This window comes from Coptis chinensis, chromosome 5, assembly GCF_015680905.1.
Source record: "Coptis chinensis isolate HL-2020 chromosome 5, ASM1568090v1, whole genome shotgun sequence".
NCBI classification, from domain to species: Eukaryota; Viridiplantae; Streptophyta; class Magnoliopsida; order Ranunculales; family Ranunculaceae; genus Coptis; species Coptis chinensis.
Genome location: NC_141460.1, coordinates 85,343,139 through 85,365,058, shown reverse-complemented (window position 1 = coordinate 85,365,058; position 21,920 = coordinate 85,343,139). Strand labels below are relative to the sequence as shown.

Genomic DNA, 21,920 nt, shown 5'->3' with positions numbered 1-21,920 from the left:
AGACAAACAAAACTAAGTTTATTCTATTTGTCATAACTTCAAACTTTACAAACCCAAGTTTCTAAGTTTTAGAAACATATCAACTCCAAATCAATTTTAGAAGAGAAAACACAAAAATCAAATCACTTAAATCAAGTCTAGTTGAAATTGATTTCAAATCCGTCAATAATCAACTTGAGTTACTTTTATTCTTCAATTAAAACTTTAGCAATACAACTCCCTTGATGCTTGAATTCCACCTTGGTACTAATTACATAAAAAGAAGAAGAAGAAGAAGAAATCGTCAATGAAAAGCGTCCCCTAAATATGTTTTCCTTTTAATTAGTATTTCCTGATAGATTTTCTAGAAAAAGAGAACCGAACAGAGAGTTCTCGAGAAAGAGCTTATGTTTTCTTTTCCAGCACAATCTCATGGGTTATTTCACTTGCCATGCATTAGTCCACCATAGACCTATTATTAAAACTACAGGCCCAATTCAATCCGCCCAAACAAATCCCAAGATTTGGGGTTTTACAAAACACCCCAAGATCAACCAAAGCACCCACATACAGATCTAATATCCATCCTTATATAACCCCATATTCCAACTTCTGTCAAGTTCAAGCATTTCTACACAAGGTAATTATACTTCCCCATCAATGTTTAATATGATTAGATATATACTACATTAGTGCAAGTTGTACAAAGTACCTTCATTACAATTTTGGCTTTCTAGTTTGATCCAATTCTGAACCTAGTTACTTCCATTACCATTAGATTTCTTTGGACTTACAATTCAGCTATCGTTCCACATTATACACACAATGATATATAATGTAACATTAAGTAGTACTAGAATAATCTGAATTACAATATGAGAGGACAAGATCCCAGGCATGGCATATTTCTATTAGAATTATATGACCTAAATCGCATATACTATGAAACTGCACCATAAAAACAACCTGACCGAAAAACTAAGTAATTGCAAAAATATTTTGAATCTTGACGTGCTTCTAAATAGTCTGCCAAGCAAGTTCATGAATCTTGATCATAAAACTAACAACTTATTTAACCTACTCACAACATAACTAACACCTCCAAAAAGCTTACAAGATCTATCCTTCAACTAATAGACCTATAAAAACACTAACATCTATGCATAGCGAGCAGAAGAATATGTTACTAATTAGAACATGTACAATCGTGTCGCAGACTCACAGTGTCGGTGATAGTGCATCCAATCTTCATAGAACTATGTCACATTAATTAAAAGCAGTTATAGTGATAGTGCATCCAATTCCAATCTTCATATATGTTGCATTACATCAAGCCTTTTTTAGCAAAGCATAAACAATAGCAAATTGTAGCACAAAAATATATTTCCAAACCGAAAAGAACAAACACAACCTAAAGTTTAATTAGTTCAAGATAACACATACAATTGAATAGTTGTTTCCTTTAGCTGATTCAACTACTAACATCTGCCAAACAATACCAAGTCTGTGTAAATAGCTTAAAAAACAATATAGTTAGATATCAGCATCTAAATAAAATGGATTGCTAGTGTCGAGTACCTTCCTAGTTTGATCCCAAAGATTTCTCAAAGCATTCTCAATTTATAAGGTGCCCTGAATAGCTCTTGCATCCTGCTTGAAGAAGACAAAAACAATGAGGTGGCAGTAAAAAGTCTAATAGCACAAACAAACAACGGAATATGGTTATACCATCTAATTTGTACAAAGTATACAAAAGATGAGCTTTTAAAACAAAACAAATCAATTTGATGCTATTAAAACAAAACAAAAGCAGGGATTTTGTAACAAAACAAATCAACAAACAAACCCACAGGCAAACCCCCACAAGAAAACTAACAATCCAACCCCAAATTAGCTTGTAATTGAATTTAAGAAAAAAGTTAAGGAAAAAACTAACCATCCTTGTAACTTCTCGAGCCACAATCAAATCCCCAAATCTGGTAACAGAATTCAATATCAACAAAACAAAATTCATCTAACAAATCCCCACACAACAATGAGAGAAATGGGGAAATTTAGAGCAAAAAGAAAGGGAGATACTTCACTTATTGAAAGAGACGTACGCGTGGGAGGATTTGGGTTTTGATTTCGGAGAGAGAGAGAGGGGTTTTTTTTTTTTTTTTTTTTCATGAAATTTTGGGCGGTTTAATAGGGCGCGGACAAGCGGTAGAAAATGGGTTCCAACTTGTAGCAGGCAATAGTGGCTCATAAAATGCATAATCACATTTTCTTCAAAGTATCAGCAACGCTTGAAAGCGTGGGTGATGATTATATTAGCAACATTTGAAAGCGTAGCAAGAAAAAATAAGTATTTGCTATGCTCAAAGGCGTAGCTGATGAGATTTAATGGAATATAAAAACAATTTTTTTTTTTTTAAATGTAAAATAATTTTAGCAATGCCAGTAAGTGTAGTCAAAACTAGCAAATTAAATAATTTGTACTTCTATACAAGATTAGAAACGCTATATAGCATAGCAAAATGTTAACATTTGCTACAAATATTAAGCGTAGCAAAAAGTCCCATTTCTTGTAGTGAGGTAAATCAGTCATTGACATTAAGAGAAAATGAGTGAACATTTAATGAGCTGTAATCTATTTTTCATTTCTTATTTAATGAATGAAGAAGAAAAAATGAGTAAACGTTTCGGATTTTAGAAAAAATTGGGTGAACAGTCGTTTCGAACTTTCCTATTTTTCATTTCTTATTTAATGAATGAAGAAGAAAAAATGAATAAACGTTTCGGATTTTAGAAAAAATTGGGTGAACAGCTGCTTTGAACTTTCCTTTCGGATTTCATGTTTTTGTTGTTTAAACCATTTCTCATGACTAGCACGTGTTTATGAGGTGAACAACGACCCACATTTTGTTGAAAAAAGACGTGTGTTTATTTGTCCTCTTTTAATTCCCAATCTAGTGTAGTGGGTCATGTGGCCCTAAGGCAAAGTGACCCACAAAAAATAGGAGTCACACTATATTATCGGCACAAAATAGTAAACTTCATAATATAGAGTTAAGTTAGTAGCTACTTATTACCATATTTAAGAAAAACATAAACACCCTATTTCAATTAATTTCTCAATCCCCGAAAACCCAACTCTTTATTAAATTATTTGGCAATATTTCCCTCACTCGTTAAAAAAAAAAAAAAAAAAAAATAAAAAAATAAAAAAAAAAAAAAAAAAATAAATAAAAAAAACTAACCAACTCACAATTAAAAAAACCCAAACTTTTATATATATATATATATATATATATATATATATATATATATATATATATATATATATATATATAAAAAAACAAATAAAACTCTTCGGTCAAATAACAAAATCACATCATTTGCTTTCTCTTGGATTATATTGAATAACATAAGTTAAAAAAAAATGATAACATTAACGCATATAATACGACATTCTATTGTCTTGCAATCATAAACATTTTAAGTCATACCTAGAGTCCGAGATATTCATGGGAATAGTTAATAATTGTTGCAAAATAATAACTAAGAGTCTTTGGGAATTGGCGTTCCAAGTTCGTATAGAGAGAAAAATAATTACTAAATTCTTGATCTATATTGAAGTCATTATTGTCCGGACTCTAATTTCCTTCCTTGTACATTTTTATCATTGTTTCATACTATTAGTTGATTGTTAGGGCATCTCCAATGGAGAGTGGAAAAATCCACCTTCACATAGACGCTATTAGGATTATACACTCTAGAGAAATCCCAAATACATAAAGTGTATATTTACTATTTGTGGCTATTCCAATGGTAGGTGGAGGCAAATGTGTAAAAATAGATAGTAACGGACTTAAACTGTCACAGCCCATTCAAAATAATGTAAAATAACGGATTTGGTCCGTCGCAAAATCTTAAAACAAATAGTGGTCCACTTTCAAACGTCATTCAAAGCAACGTCCGTGTTTTTAACAGTTTTAAATCACTGAGCGACGGATTTAGACCGTCGCAAACAGAAAAATAAAACTTCAAGTTGAAGTGACGTCCGAGTTTTTAAGTTAAACAGACGTTATTTTACCTCTCTCTATTCCGGGCTTACTATTAACTAATAAAGACCCCCCATTGGAGAATTTTTTGATATTTGGAGTGTAAAATTTCCACTCTATACGGTTTACACCCCCCATTGGAGATGCCCTTAGCTAGGTAAATATTAGCCAAATGAAGTTGTTGTATGGTTATACCACTAACACATTACGTGTTCCTTCGCAACAAGCTCTGGCTCTCAAATTTAGTCTTGCCCCTTTCGTCTGACACAACAGAGGAAATGCTGATAAAATTTGTATAACTCGTTTACTCAAAAGTATTTACTAAAGTTTTAGATCAGATTGACCTGTATGATCAACAATTGTCGTCCTCACCATCATTGTTATCTTTGTTGTTAATTGTCCTTATTCCTCATACAGTGTATGAAATCGTAGTTTAAATAGATTCGTATTTTACCCTATATACCTATAGACGCAACTTGACATCATCCTCAACAAACTTAGGTATTATAGGTTCTTTGGGGGGTTCATACTATTGGCGTTACTCAACATTTTCTTTCAAGTAACTGCATGATCGAGGTTTAACCAAATTTCTTGGTATCTTTCGCTCTTCATTAAACAGTCTCGATTTAGTCAGAAAGAATGAAAAGGTACTTATATTGAAATTCAAATGAACACATGCAATTACCGGATCAGATATATAAGAATATTAGTTATGTCTTGATTCAAATTAATAACAAGAAGTAACCATTCTCTGCATTGCAATCAATCAGCAGGCCTTCTATAAATTCCGGAAACTATTGCAGGACTACAAAAACCTAAACGGTCACAAACAACAACATCTTCTTCAATACCAGGGAAAAGCACTCAACAACATAAGGCACACAAGACAATCACAGGCTTAGGGAACCTCATTAAGCTTCTCCCAGTGGGACATTTTTCCTTTTGGAGTTCTTCAATCCTGTCTTAACCAACAATGGAAAATGTAACACCATTAATAAGTACCTTACAGGAATTCATCTTGGGGTTTGTGGATTCTCATGTTGTTTCTCATGGTTTACAGACAGTTATGTCGACAGTAATGGAGTTACTCAGTATGGTGTTGTAACCAGAAATGGACTCATTCCTCTATCAGATTCAGACTCAAAGTCTGAGAAATTATCGATGTATAAACTTTGACGAGGCGACTTTGTTCATGCTTTCTTATCAATCAATACTTGTATTTGCACCAATTGCACTCTTGGATCCCAACACAGTGAAGTGTTTCTATCCATCCATTGGATCAACACAAGTACTGTTTATGGTCTTACCTCCCATTGTCGGGTCATTCTCTAGCTTCGTCTTTGTTCTGTTCCCAAATAAGCGCATGGGATTGAATACCCTTCAATCCAACCCTCTGAAGGGTCATAGTGGGTTTATAGAATCACATATCCGAAACAATGAATGTGAAGTAAGAAATGTAATTTTCCTTCATCAGTTAATATAACTGAACCTGATATGCTAGTCAGGGGTTCTTACTTGGCGATACATTACGATATGATTAACCTGCAATGTTATATCACTCATTCTATCCATTTGGAGGTGAATAATTCAGTGAATGAAGAACATATTATTATCAGCAGGTAAGGAATGCGCGCTGTGCGCCTCTCATCTCGCCCTGCTAATTGATAGATTGCATGTACACATGTCATGTGCAGCTGAAACAATGTCTAAGTTTATGTCCCATAAGTTTATATTATTGGTCTCATTAGCAGTGGATCTCAAAATTCGTATCAAGTCAAGGGAACTAATTAATTTGAGATTTAAAGAAGTTCCGGGGAAAATAGGGACATCCAATTATCCAAAAGATATGAGCAAATAAAGAGCACTTCTTAACTAGGGTGATATTACATCCGTTCCTGTCCAACCTCCCAAAGTATTATTGGAAAGGCATACTTCCTTAAGACCTTAACCATTCGGACTAAAATCTGAAACTGGGGTGGTATCAAGTGTTGCTGCCTGTCCCATGGTGTCATCGAAAAAGCTGCTGTACTAGGCATCTCTTGATCTACAAAACGGGTGATCGATTAAAAAACTTTAAGACAAGGCATAAGAAACTTTTTAAAGACAATCACAGTTTATGCTCTGATTGCCTTGAAGTTGCATGGAACTTGATACATTTGCTCGTTTTTCTTGAGATCGAACTGGACAAATGAATCGATCACTAGTTCACTACTGGAAATTAATTTTTTGTTAACTTATTCATATTTACCTTGAGCTTTTGACTTAACAACAACTAATAGCTAACTAAGATGGATGACAGGTCAAATAATACATACAACGTCACATCTCTTACAGATTTAAGTATTTAGTGTACTTATTGTTATTGTTGACGATGTTACCTGTAATTAAGAGAGAAAAGAATCTTAATTGATATTGTCCATCCCGCCTGGATAATGCAAATTTTCCTATAATCGAAGGATTGTTCACAATGTCACGACTTCACACAAACACCGATATCTTTCTGACAAATGAATACACAATGTTGTCACTTACAAATTTGTGCCATTATTGTACTATCACAATGTACTCACAAATTTGGTTGTTGCCTATACTAATTTCTCACTCTAACAATATACTCGCACAGCACACTATGAGCTCTCTTAATTGTGTGCAGCTACATCTAACAAGTAGTGGGGTATTTATGTATTTCAATTTTCAAAGGCGCGTATAGAACAGATTTTGGTTTCCAACAATGTTTTAAAAAGCGTTTGAGGCGTTCGCCTCGTGGCCTCGAAGCATACCTAAAATGCCTTAATTAGAAGCGTTGAGCAATATGTATATGCATAGGAAGCTATGCTTCTGTGTGAGGCATCCGTGAAGCGTACGCTTTAGTTTTGAGGCGCGTCCATCGCAAAGACCACATTTTTTTTGGATAAGCTAACTTAAGACCATATTTTTCAAATTTCGAACTTTTTGATTTTATTTTTGAAGTAGACATCACCAGTAAGTAAGTGCAAAGATGAAGTTGAGTCATTGCATGATAACATCAACGTGGCAAGAAGCTAATTTCTCTGCGGATAAGGCAACACGAATATAGCAACTTTCATGGACACAAATAAGTTTTTTTTGTTTGAAGGTAAAGTGGTAAACCTCCATGGCTCAAATCATGGGAGGTGCCGGACAAGATCTGCTACAGATTTGTAAATTAGGTCACAATTGTATTGGGAGCCTATTTTGTACTCATGTATATACTCTCTGTAACTTTTTTTCCTCACATTAATACAAATTGCTCACCTTAGTTAAATAAAATAAAATAAAAATGTCAACTTTTCAATTTTCCTTATTTATAATTCTTTCTTTTTGTACAAAATAGAGGGTAACTATTATCTCTTCTACTCTTCATGAACTACGAACAAGTCTCAACTTTATAAATAAATTTTTGTGTAAAATGTTGTATCACATGGTTGACAATTGACATCACTTTATCGATCTTTTGGGGTTATTATGAATTTGGAGGACTTAGAACTTTAAATTTTTGTTATAGAAAGTGTGTGGAATTGAAATAATTGGCATATCATGCACTTGAGGCCGCTTTTGCATATTAAAATATAGATTGGTTTCCAAAACCAAATTGATTTTCAAAACCCACGTGCTGGAGAATGATATTGGGCGGTCCAGCTATCCAAATGCAATTTGGAAAATAGTCTACGTGGGCTCCATACAAATAGGGACGGATCTAGGATTGTGTACTCAAGGGATTGCTACAACCAATATACATTACAAATATTCTTTTTGGAGTGAATTATATACTATTATAATTAATAATTTTTTTGGAGTGAATTATATACTATTATAATTATATTATAATTAGTATTATTTTTTTGTCTTAAAAGTTTGGTCCCGCCCCCTTGCGTACAAGACTGATCAAAAGTTCAAAGTAGCTGAGACTTCTTTGTCTTCTTATTCTTATTTAGAAATGTCAAAAATTCCAGTTTGAAAATTTTCTTATGTTGTAGGATAGTCTTCTTAATTTAAAAACTAAAATTTATGTATAGGAATTGTATATCTTTTCTTAGTGAGAGATTCACAAAAAATTGTTTCTCTTTAGTTTTTTTAACAATTTTCATTTTAGTTCTTTACAACTTGGTGAACTGATGCTAGCACAGGACACATGCTGGTATGATAACGAAGGTTGGTGGGTTGGAAAGATTGTTGGAAGGACTTCTAACCAATACCATGTTTATTTTCAGAGCTCTGATGAGAAGCTTGCTTACCCGGTTGACCGACTCAGGGTTCATCAAGAATGGAAGAATGGGATGTGGTCCTCATCTCTGATCAACGATAACAAGATTTGATTCTCGAGAATTCCAGTCATTGATTTTTTTGGTTTATGTTACACATTTATATTCTACATGTATGTTTCAACTTTCAAGTTCATGGAGTCTAAAGGCTAATCAGCTAATGTTATTCGTACATAGCTTGTATGTGACTGAAGGCCACATGCATCCACGTCATTTGATATTTTGATTGTAACCACCCACAAAAATAAACGACGACTTGTTCTTCTGGTCACAACCCAATCTCAATTTCTCATGTAAGTCAAACAATGATTTGAACGAGAAGAAGCCACCCGGCAATCACCCGTAAGTGTTCTATAAACAAATCCAACCAATTAAGACTTGTCAGCGCATTATGTGATTATGAATCTATAAATGGTAAAAGAAATGCACATAGTTCGAAATTCAACAAACAAGGATAACATGGCCCAAATAACCCCAGACAACAAGTCTAGTTCAATACGACGAACATTTACTATAAAAAACGCCGAACAGAAGACGTTCACAGGCTTGTCTAACTTCATAAAGCTTCTCCCTAGTGGGAATATCTTCTTGCTCCAATTACTCAATCCTTTGGTAACCAACAATGGCAAATGTAAGACTAGTAACAAGTACTTCAGCGTTATATTCCTTGGACTTTGTGGCGCTTTTTCTTTTTTTTCTTGGTTCACAGACAGTTATACTGATAGTAATGGAGAGACTCGGTATGGAGTTGTGACAAAGAATGGGATAATCCTTTTATCAGATCCAAACACAAAGTCGCTGGACACTGTGGACTTATCAGCGTATAAACTCCGAATAGGAGACTTTGTTCATGCTTCATTATCTTTGCTTGTGTTCGCAACAGTTGCATACTTGGATCCTAACTCAGTGAAGTGTTTCCGTCCATCTTTAAAACCAGAACAAGAAAAGTTGCTTTTGGTGTTACCTCCATTAATTGGTGCTATTGCTAGCAGTATATTCGTTATATTCCCTAATACACGCCATGGTATAGGATTCGCTCACCGCCGCAAGGAAGCACAGGAATCTTAACGTGGCCTATTCAAGTTTCCACTGATTTCTTAAGTATTGGCGTAAATTGGTGTAATTTTGTAAAGTTTCATTTAATTGTCACTATTTATTTTATTTTCGGCAAATATCGTTAACCCGATATTCTAGCCCGAATATCGTAAATAACTATTTATTATGTCGATATCTTGCATATAAGTTCATGTGTTACAGGAATAAGTGGGAAAGAGGAAGGAGAAGAATGGAAAATGGACATGCACGCATCAGGATAGAATTGGACACCACTATAACTGAAGGAATATATAAAGCGATAATCAAGAGAAAGAAGATATATTCGATTCATTATAGAAATACTTGTAAAACCAGAGCGAAATAGAAAGAGAGAGAGAGCAACTTTGTAACCACCATTAATGATGAATACAAAAGCTTGAGTTTCATTTCTAAACCTATTCAATTCATAGCTGATCTTAGAAGAAGACATTTGATCACTACATTGGCGCCGTCGTGATTCAAAGACAAGAAAAGATATTTCTTATCTTCTTTATTTGAAGATCGAATCCAAGGGTAGAAGTTTTGAGATATAGAATAATTGAGTGTGTTCAAGAAACTTCTGTGAGATCAATGAAGTAGTTGTTTAAGGAGGTATTCATTTTCTTGTCAAGATGCCTCCAAAGCGTGCTACAGCAAGTAAAACAATGATGGTTAATGAAGGGAGTACTTCTCAAGCAGCATCCAAGCTAGAATGAGGATGAAGAACAAGGTGATCGGTAAGTAGATTGATGGAAGAAGTAGATGAGATACATGAAGAAGAGGTATCTTTGAAAGCTTTGTTGAGAAGGTTGGAAGAATTGGAAAAGCAAAATAAAGTTTTAATCGCTAAAAACAAAGCTGTGAGAGAAGAGAATGAGAAGCGTGCAACAGATGCTATGTACGAGAAAGATGGTGAGGAGCTCACTACACCATAACAGGCTATTTGCAACGGCAAAAAACCGTTGCTAATAATTTTCGCAACGCTTTTTAAGTGTTGCAAATATGGCGTGGGTAAAGTGTTGGAAATTTTTGCAACGGTTAATAAGCGTTGCAAACAGAAATTTCCAACGGTTATTAACCGTTGCAATAATGATTTATAACACTTTTTATAACTGTGTACACAAATTTAAAACCTTTGCAACGGTTTTTAAGCGTTAGTAATTTGTTAAAAAATTACCAACAGTTCTTAAGCGTTGCAAAGTTGTTAGTTAATTTTTAAAAAATTAATTTAAAAGTCGTTTGTAACAGTTATAAACTATTGCTGATGGGTTGCTGCTGATAAAAAAATATAATTTCTCATATTTTGTTTCTCCTCTTTGCCTACAGAACTATCAGAGACCACACAACAACAGTAACAACGTTTCAATCTTTTAACACAAGTGATAGCAAAGAACATATGTTTCAGCAAATTTATCTCATCCTTAAGTAAAACCATATCTTCCACTGATGGCTTCTCTTCCTCCGGAAGTAACTGTTAAGAAGATTTCTATACTGATTTCGTTTCATTATCCTCTTGCTCATTTGTGTTGCCCTCTTGCATCATGGTCTTATCTAGCACAGTTGCCATTGGAACTTCAAAAACATCAGTTTCGCCTGAGTTTTCATCAGAGGTATCAGTTACACTGCTGTCATTCCCATGACTATTCTCTTGGACTTGTGGAGGCGGAGGTGGTGGCGGAGCAGTAGAATCCTGCCCATCTTCGCTTTCAGGAATAACTGGCTCCTTTTTGTTTTTCTCAAGTTCTTCTTGAGCTTCCCTTTTGGCAGCTTCAGTAGAAGCTAACTGGTCTTTCAGTTTCTTAAGCTGTTCTTGTGGCTGCCTGGCCCAGTTGGGATTCCAAATCTGCAACTCGTGTCCCGAGTTTCTTCTGATGTAATGAATCGATCAGTTGGGGAACCTCGTGGTGAGCGACGATCACCTAGCTTAGGGCTGCTGCGATCAACTATTGGTCGTTGATGGAGTAGATCAGAATCGGAACCTGATGTCCTCACCTGAAATGGAACCTTAGAAGATTGCCTTTGAGGCACATCTGAAACTCTTTCCCTGGCAGCAAAGTAAACAACGTTTCATATATCCAACTGTGTATAATCCAACTATACTAACATGCAGGTGAACAAACGGTAAAAAGATAAAGGACGACTGAGCTTGAACTTGTAAGCTAACAGCTAATGGCTTAAGAGAACAATTTTCTCCCGCGACAATTTTCAGCGGCTTAAGCATTTCACCATTATTACAGTCATTGTTTACCCTAAACAAATTCACAATACAGTATATTGTTTTTAACTGCTTATGCCCGGCTCAACTAGTTCCAGTATGTTGCCTAGGCACCTAGCCGAGTATAAAGAATGAAAACCAAAAAGCCTTGCAACATGGTTAAAAAAATAAAAAAACAACAGGAGAAGTTGCCAGCTTTTTTTTATTACCATCTCAGCTACTATAATGAGCTATTGAAATACCATGTCAATGATGTCATGGTTACTATCATCGCCCCGCAGTTTCATTACACACTTGCATCAGTTTCAAGCAAATTTGCATATCAAAGTAATACTCCTTGGCTTTAACTTACCATAAATATTCCTTGGCTTTAACGTACACCCAAGTAATACTCTTTGGCTTTTAACTTACCATAAATATTAAATCACTGGCTTTTCATATTTTGAATCATAGATTAACACCACACACCCTGTGTATGATATTGCAAGTCAAGTCCTGTTTCATCAAAATTCTCATGCCACTATCGTGGAGCTTGTCTCAGACCCTCAGGCCATATAATGTTTAACAGAAGCTATATGTTTTGTAGTCATGAGTCTTGAAACGGTATAAAAACCCATTAGTTCTAATAAATTTCCTGTTTCTAAACCACCATTTAGAAGACTTTCTTGCGTCCATCTAACTTAAAAACAAATTAAACGACATAGAGACAAGAAACATTATTTTAAGTGCAACAAGTGCATGTTTTAACTTTATCTTTGATAACCATGATGCAATTCGGCAAATCATTTACAGCCTCTTCCAAGAAAGTAAGTAGTACAAAAGCGTGTATGTTTGCAAAAGTACTTCCCATCTGGTAAGCAATCCAAAAAACAACACTTTTACACCGACTTACATAACATTATTTGCACTAGAATACACGGTGTATCTCGATACAAATCAACAATCACCAATTATTATGTATAATAAGTAGGTAAGAATAGAATTATTGATCCAAAACAATAAGAGCCCTTTATATCCAAAAAATTTTGAAGAAATCATAAAAGGACAAGATTACAACCGCATCACAAACACCCATAAGAACTTCAAGGTGGTAAAAGCAGTTGCTTCCCACATTTAGTTAAAGTGAAAAGGAGTTTATGGAGATCAACATTATTCAAGACGCATAAAAAGCATTTTAAAATACAACATTAATTCCTTTTTTGAGATGTAGTTAGCCTTGAATTCATGGTAAGAACTATAAGAACAATAGCTACAATGGAGATGGGATTGCTTTGATCCTTCATATTTTACTCTAAACTCTCAAAGAAATTTGTACAAACAAAAACAAGATGACACAAGTGTAATATACTAATATATGTAGGAAATGCAACAGAGGAATATTCCTATTTAATTAATATATATGTAGGAAATACTAATATAAGATTCCATTTATCTTATAAATATCAAATAACTACTACACAACTCCTAACCTACCAATATGAGTTTAGGTTCCACAGAGATGCAGTCAACATTTGAGACAGTTTGATGGTTCATACCTCCTTTCCAAAACAGCACCACTGCGGGTGCCCTGAAACTATTGGTTAGTGCTGGGAAACAAGCAAGTGCCTCCTCACCTGGGCCGAGAAGCAAGATTGCACCACTAACCATTTAGTTACTTTGTTCACTGACTTGTGCGATCTGTTCACTGAAAACAAGTCAAAGCTAACAGATGAACTAGTTTTCCCACATGAAACAGAACCATTTAATGAACACATAAACCGACAAAATGATATTAACTAATTAGAAGTCCTTGGGACATATTTTCATATACAGAAGAGCTAAAAATCGCTTTACAAAAAAAATTACACAAGCACCCAGGCAACAGCAGAAAGTCATTTTTAGTGTTGTATTTTATAGAGCAAGGTATTAACAGCCCCATGACACTACTCATGTGTATGTCAAAGCCAATCCCGCTAAATTATTGTCAACATAAGTTCAACAAAGAGTCTCAATGTAAACAAGTTGACGTAAGCTCTATCACAAAGACAACTACTAAAATGTCATATGCAAGACAAATACAACTCTCACTCTCACTACAACACACAAGCAAAACACATAGCACATGAACTATAAACTACACATCATTTGCATTACTTATAAACAGCATCGAACCTTTTTCGAAAAGCAGAATATATTGTTTTTCGAAATTACCGCGATGATATTTGCACCAACACTATATATCCGGTGATACAAACCTGCGCCGACAAACACATTTAACTCTCAATAATCAATCACCACATCATTCCCAAACCCACACAAACAAACAAAAAAAAAAAAAAATCAGATCTACTCTAACAAATCCATATCCACACCAGAAATGAAATAAAACCGAGCAAATAAGTTTAAAAAACGGTAAAAATGAAAGATTATACCTAGGCATGATACCATCGGGTTGGATTCCATGTGGGAGACAATAGAGTTCCCAACATGAGTTACCAACTTGAATCCCTGCCTGACTAATATGAATACTAATTATTTCTCTCATTTTCTGCTTTTCATATCTGCATTCTTTTTTGCAAAGAAAGAAACTAGATCTGGAAAAATAAGTAGAAAATAAAACCCTAAAAAAATCGATTTTCTAGTTATAAACAAATTTGAAGGCAAAGGATAAAAAATGACCTGGTTACTTTGTTCCTTTGGTTTCCAGCAAGAACCACCGAAAATTAGTTATGTACAGATTCAAGGATTTGAAGAGAGAGAAGTAAACATTTGATGAGTGCGAGATCTATTTTAGGGCTTGAAATGCGGCGGATGGTGAGAGAGAGTGAGAGAAGAGAAACAAAGTTATGTTTTATACTTAGACCGAAATTCGCGAAATTTTAATTTGTAACACTTACCGAACGATTTTTAAGTGTTGGCAATTAATTTATGAAATTCATCTAAATAAACCAACACTTTACAACATTGCCAACGCTTATTTAACGTTGGCAACTTGCTAACGGTAAATAACCGTTGCAAAACAAAAAATATACGTGTTGCAAATATCCTATTATGGTGTAGCGAGCCGAGTTCAGGCACTCCAGTGGTGAGAAAGAGTCATCTCGAGGAAGTGAGAAAAAGCCACATCGAAGGGGTGCAATTAGTAGCGAAATCGACACCAAAGGTGATGTAAGAGGAAGAGGTAAAAGCACAAAATTACGAAGAAAATGGTGCAGGAGTTGATGCAGAGGCAATTTGGGGACAAGCTCCTGGAAAAGGTATCAGCTTCAATTCGTAAATTGGCAAATGATGCAAGTAGAAACCTATTGAAAAAGGAAGTAGAGAGGATGCCATTACCTACAAATTTCAAGAATCCAAAGTTCACCTAGTATGATGGGACTACTGTCCCCATGGACCATCTCTTTAGTTATCGACAACAGTTCTCAATATATCACGAAATGGAGTATTGGGATTCCGTACCATGTCGATAATTTTCTTTGAGCCTTAAAGGCAAAGCATTGAAGTGGTTCTGTACAATACCTGAGGGGACCATTTCATGTTTTCGTGAAATCGAAGAAAGATTCCTCACTAATTATGGTCATCAGAGGGTGAAGCCGAAATAGGTGTCGGTTTTATTCCAGCTGAAATCAGGGAAAAATGAGTCTTTAAAGGATTTCTTGGCGAGATTCAAGGCTGAAACTCAATCAGTCGAGAGGCTTGATGAATCTGAAATGACAGCCGTCATGGCTTTCCAAACAGGTGTGATACCTGGATTATATATGCACAAATATCTCTTAAGAAAAGAAGTTAAAAGTTTACAAGAGTTGTATGACAAAACTGACAGAGATATTAGAGCGGAAGAAGGGATAAATGCAGCCACTATGCAAACTGTATTGCAAGTGTCAGAGACAGAAAAGAGAGACAAAGATAATGGAGATTGACACGAGAGTCGAGACCCCTCGAGGTCAGATAACAAAAGACCTCAGGAGCATTATACAAATCGGGATAATCAACCACAACAAAGAAGGAAATATGAGAGGACACTGAAAGAAGAGCTAGATCCCAGGAATTTTATCACCATCAATACCACACTGGAAGATATATTAAAGAGGATCGCAAAAGAAAATTTCGTGACCTAGCCAAAATACACTCTCAGGGAGATAAAAAGGGCAAGCTTTATTGTCAATTCCACAAGATTGAGAACCATGAGACAAACAGGTGCTTGTAGTTATTAAAAGAAATTGATAAACTAATGAAGGATGGGAAGTTGCGAGAATACAGGACTGATGTCAGACCCGCAAAAACAACAATAATACACGATAAACCCCTTGGAGTAATGAATATAATCTAAAAAGGGGAAAGACCACATAAGAAAATCATGAGAGATAAAATAAGAAAGATTTCATCGGTAAAAGAAGTGCTCGAGGTCAATATCGAGCCTTTTCCAGTAAGTCAGAGTCTGGTATCGGCTAGCATCCCATGAGCAATTATGTTCGTACCAGATGACCTGTCTACGGTGATGTTGCCGCATGATAATGCATTATTAATCAAAAGATACTCGTGGATTGTGGTAGTTATGTGAATATTTTATTTTGGAAAGCATTCATAGGCATTGGTCTCGATGAGACTCATCTAAAGCCACCATAATTCAGTTTGTTTGGGTGGCCATACTCTAGGTCTCGGTTTTGATGGTTGTAGTAAAGACATACACGTTACGAGCTGTTGTGGACGAGAGGATTGAGTGTTATGGAGGTCGCTTCGGGGTGAGATCGTTTACTCGACTTGAGTCACTTATAAGCGAGCTCGCAGGACGAGTACGTGAGATCGGTTGGTGGTGACATCGTTGTAGATGCAAGTTGAATCGGTTTCTTGTCTGAGTCGAGTCACTATGAAGCAAGCTTTGATGACGAGGATACGAGGTCGGTTGGTAGTTCTGTATATGCTGAACACGTGTGCGATATTCATTGGATGTGAATATTACTCCCTCACAATGAAATATCGAGTAAAGCTCTTGAAGCCACATGAAGCTGCTTCCATGTAAAATAAGAAAGAAAAAATAAATACCAAAGAAATACGTACTATATATATTATTAGGAAAGCTTGGCACCCAAGAGTAGAAATTCTATTAGGAAACTGTTGACAACTTGAAGGTGAAGGTGAATCCTATAAAAGGGCAGTCATTGCCTATTTTTCTCTATTTACTTTTAGAAAGAAAACCAGAGGAAATGATGCAAAATATCTTCTTCTTCCCCAGTGAGATTATGGAGGAAATATTCCTAAGACTTTTGAAGTAGACTAGTTTGGAGTATCTCAAAGATTTTTATGTGATTCATCCTAGATTGTTTAAAGTTTGAATGTTGGAGTTGAAGAAAGGAAGGTAGATTCTTAGTTTAAAACTTGTATTGGTTTCTAGTTATGAAGAACATTGAAAACTTAAGTTGTTCTGAAGATTTAAATGACATGAACATTGAAAGAAAGTATTGAAATGAAGATTGAAACAAAGAAGATTTAAATACAGAAATATGCAACGTACTTAGGTCCTATTAACACTTGTATCAACATAGAATTTTTTTTCACAAACGTATCAATGTACTATGCTCGATTTCACAAAAATAGCAATCTGTTAGCATCCGTCAATTAAGTAATGATGTGTCCATTTATTTTCAATTTTATATTTTTGTATTTTCCACCCTGCATAATATTAGGACGTGATGTGGTGAAAATAATACACCTAAGATAATGGGTGAGATTGATAACTCTTAAGGCCCAAAAAGAATAAGGATCCAGCCCCCAAAAATGACAGAACCTGACCCATGAAACAAAATATTATAACCTGGCCCAACAATCTAACTCAAATTCTTATACTAAGAAACGACCGGGTGTACAGGATCACCCTCGCCCTCATCTTCTTCCCCAACCATCGAACCAGCAAACCCTAAAATAAAAAACTCTAATTTTAGTGCAGATTGGTGGTACCAACCCTGCCACAAGAACTCATCACCGACGGGAGTCTTGAAATCACCAAAATGGGAGTTTTAAACTCTCCATGTATGAAGCTGCAATTTGATGGCCACATCTTCAAAATCATGGATAGTCGCTGCTTTAGCTAAATCACAGAATATTACGTATTTAAGAAACAAATAGCTAAGGCGGATCTTTATTTTCTCCTCTTTGAGCGCCTAAAGGATCAAGGACACGACCTCCCAACTCCTTGTTCTCAAAGCAGCAACGCTAATAATATAAACTCTAAGCTCTATTTCGTAGAAGCACCTATATGAAGTTATGCACATGGATTATGGCTTTATGAGCGCTTGTATAATTTTTGTTCGTATAAGGTGTAACTTCAAGTGATTAAGACCAGAACTTGTAAAAATTTTCTCCCACGAGGTAGATTTCTCTAGTGAGAGGTGAGACAAATGAGTAAATATCACCAAGCCAGCTAACGACATGCCCTAAAATTAGAGTATTTTATTTTAGGGTTTGCTGGTTTAATGGTTGGGGAAGAAGATGAGGGCGAGGGTGATCCTGTACACCTGGTCGTTTCTTAGTATAAGAATTTGGGTTAGACTGTTGGGCTGGGTTATAATCTTTTGTTTCATGGGTCGGGTTTTGTCATTTTTGGGGGCTGGGTCCTTATTCTTTTTGGGCCTTAAGAGTTATCAATCTCACCCATTATCTTAGGTGTATTATTTTTGCCACATCACGTCCTAATATTATGTCGGGTGGAAAATACAAAAAAAGAAAATTGAAAATAAATGGACATATCATCACTTAACTGACGGATACTAACAAATTGTTATTTTTGTGAAATCGGGCATAGTACATTGATACGTTTGTGAAAAAAAATTATATGTTGATACAAGTGTTAATAGGACCTAAATACGTTGCATATTTCTGTATTTAAACCAACAAAGAACAACAACAAAAAGATTGATTGATTGAATAACGAAGCAAAATAACAAGATTGAAATATAAAACAATAAAGTAAAATGACTTGAAAGAAAAAGACTAAAAAGATAAATCCTAAATGACACTAGATTAAGTCTAGGTGCATTCTCTCTCTTTAACTTTTGGTTTATATACCCCTACTTTATGTTTTTTTATTGATTTGCCCTTCTTCATTACATTTGAGACACCTCACCCTTCACTTTATGCTTTTGCTTTTTCCTTTTCCTTTTTGATTTCTTCTTGATCAAAATAGGTTTTGGAGAATGTCATATTTTGTGATAAGGACCTCCATCTCTGGTTTTTGAGTTAAGGGTTTTGACCTTTGACTTTGACCATTAATTTTGACTTTTTTAGCACTTTTTCATAGCAGCTTTTGGTCTTCATAATAAGCGTGATTAAGGCTCCTTTTGGTGCTAAGACACAACTTTAATGATAAGTGGTCTAAAATTCTCTATAACCTAAAAAAGACAATAAAAGCTATGAGTTGTCTTTTCATTAAACATATAAAAAGCTGTAATATAGTAATATAAAGGTAATAAAACGCACATTTGGAAGTTGATCAACTTTTTGTGCCCTTGTGAGATTTCGATACATATCTAAATCATGTGAAAAGTTGATTACAAGTCTTCTTTTTGTCCATATATAGGCATTATGACTGATCACATTATCACAAGTCTTTCTGCTAAAGGATCATTCTGATATACTTTCATATGAAACCAAAGACGTGGAAGTTTAAGTCTTCACATGCAACGAGGTATTCCGGAACATTGCACCTTTGATGCGACAACCTACAATACAGATCAGTGTCTTGGTCCACTTCGTTTTAATGAGTAATACTACACTGACACAGGAAAAATGACACAGTCAAGACACAGTGACATGGCATGTTGCAGGCTAGTGGTGAAAATAAAAGCCAAAAATCTATTTTCTCTCATTTGTAACACTTCTTATCTTTCCATTATCATATTTCCATTCTTATTTTTCCATTCTCATCTTTTTTTCATAGCAAACCATCCATTTCATTGATTTTTCATAGTGCAACATTAATGTTGCAGTGGTTTTCATGGTGCAACCTAACATTGATGTTAAAGTGATATTTCTCGGTGCAACATTGACGTTGCAGTGGTTTTTATGGTACAACATTGATGTTGTAGTGATATTTCTCTGTGCAACATTGACATTGTAGTGGTTTTCATGGTGTAACATTGATATTGAATTGAAGTGGTACTTCTCGATGCAATATTGATATTGCAATGGTGGTTTTTCATATTGCAACATTAATGTTGTAATGCCACGTCATTGTGTTGGTCAACTGTGTCAAATTCTCTGTGTCAGTGCAGAATTATTGCAATTTAACAAGGGCTATTTAGCTTTTGGGCCACTTTTTAATTGGATAATTTATAGTTGGTCACCAAGTGATTGTTTATTTGCATTTGGGCCAAAATTGACGGTTGCCCATCCATATTTTATATATTGACACATTTACCTTTAGGACTAAACCCTAATTTACAGTTAAAGTTTGGAGGCCAAACCCTAATTTTGAGATAAGACTTAGGCATTTAATAAAGGGCCTAAATTTGGTTTAATTCCGATTGTATGCTCTAATTATGATGCATCTTTCATGTAATTATATTGGTAGTTGACCCTAAATATAAGAAGCAACTCTAAATTGACATAAAATTAGCCGCTGCTAATTGTGGTGTAAATTTTTATGTTCTTGGTACCATTAAACAATAACTTTAGAGTGCTAATATTCTCTCAATATTCTCTCCTTGTTACGTCTATAAATTCACCCTTAAAAAATTATATTATACCACTCTATTATTCCACCTCCCCCATTAACATAAACTCACCACTGTCTCTTTTAAAGTTAAAACTCTCTAATTGGATAAACTGGCCACTCAAATATTCACTCTCTTTTACCAACCTTTATTATATTCTAGTTTATACCTAATGATAGCGATTGAATCAACAATAGATTGTTCAACCCCATGACTAACGACACTGGTAATAAATCGTATGAGGTGTTTTGAAATCGGTCATCTTTATATAGATGTAAAAATCTTGTTCAAATTTAGGCTTAAGATAGTCCAATTTGAACAATACCTCACAATTATTTTAGTATAAAAGCTAATGAAAAGCAAACACCTTCTAACCTCTAACTATAACAATTGAATTATCACAACTCCAAACGCATTTATAATAATATTCGTGAAGCTTTGTTTTGCTCCTACCACAAAAAAATATGTGTAATAATCGAGACTATATTAATTATTTGTACAATTATGCAAAAATTTAATAATATGCATTTTGTTTTGCTTTCACCCACCACACTTTTCGGTCGTATTTGCGTGTGTATGTTAATTAACATGACTTAGGTGCAGAATGTAAATTGGTTAAGTTGTGGTCGTAAAAGGATTCTTATATGGCCATTGAATCAAATCTTAGATCTTGTCAAGTGTCTTACTATTATTTGGAATTTTTAGCATTTGGTCATACTGTTAATAATAATATTTGTGTTTGGTCCACAAGAAATTAAGTCATATGGCATGTGCAGGGCATTTTAGTCATTTCTAGAAAATTATAGATAGAACAAGACGGTCAACTCAAAGTCAATACAGTCAACCGTCAATTTTGGCCCAAACGCAAATAAACGATCAATTGGTGACCAACTACAAATTATCTAATTAAAAAATAGCCTAAAAACCAAATAGCCCTTTTAACAATAATGCTAAAGTGGCTAAGGTGCCAAGAATGTATATCAAGCAAAGTCAAAATATAGTATTGAACATTGATTTGGCCTAATTATATGCTCACATATGTTTGTTACCCTTTTACCATTAAGACTGGCTGCTGTTTAATTGTTTGTAACCGACCAGATACATAAGTTTATCCACGTCGTCTGAATGAAATTTAAATTTCTTATTTTTTTTCCAGAATATACTTTATCATAATTAAATGAAAGTATATGTTCTTATTTAAGAAAAAATAGTAGTTTTACTTCGATTGTAAATTTTAAAAAAATTATTGTGGCTTATCATGTTAGGATGTTCCCCATGCCATGAAACTAGTAAAAATAAAATATATTCCCACTGTGAGACTGTCGATTCCTTTTAGATATTAAAGTACTCATGATTTCTTAAATATTTCGAATTATTTTTTTCCTATTTGCATATGGTCGAATATGATCAGCTAAGTCACATTTCGATCTTACTTGAGCTGAAACCATAGGTAAAATTTTCTACTATGTGTGCATATAAAAATTGAGCTAATTACTTAACAGAGAATGGGCTTGAAGCCCAGTGTTTCAATTTAATTATGGAAAAAAGACACAGTTTTTTCTAATTATATCAAAAGCCCATCCGGTCCATTTGTTGGCAATATTACACAATTGTCCCTTAAACAGAAATCAAACTAGAC

General features: G+C 34.7%; 1 long non-coding RNA gene and 3 pseudogenes across 2 annotated transcripts; 2 read left to right on the top strand and 2 right to left on the bottom strand.

The window, feature by feature from the left end:
* Nucleotides 1-2,043, bottom strand: LOC147499570 (uncharacterized). The gene is made up of 3 exons (XR_015195936.1): nt 1,916-2,043; nt 1,558-1,629; nt 1-246 (listed from the first exon to the last, which is right to left on the bottom strand). It is a non-coding gene; the product is annotated as an uncharacterized LOC147499570 (long non-coding RNA).
* A 1,746-nt stretch (nt 2,044-3,789) lies between these two features.
* LOC147499569 (protein DMP2 pseudogene) lies at nt 3,790-5,508 on the top strand (annotated as a pseudogene).
* Nucleotides 5,509-8,764: 3,256 nt separating this feature from the next.
* Nucleotides 8,765-9,373, top strand: LOC147499568 (protein DMP2 pseudogene; annotated as a pseudogene).
* Nucleotides 9,374-10,655: 1,282 nt separating this feature from the next.
* Nucleotides 10,656-14,426, bottom strand: LOC147499567 (interactor of constitutive active ROPs 4-like; annotated as a pseudogene). Its single transcript, XR_015195934.1, has 4 exons — nt 14,253-14,426; nt 14,006-14,167; nt 13,068-13,271; nt 10,656-11,423 (listed from the first exon to the last, which is right to left on the bottom strand). The product of XR_015195934.1 is annotated as an interactor of constitutive active ROPs 4-like (transcript).
* Nucleotides 14,427-21,920: the final 7,494 nt, after the last annotated feature.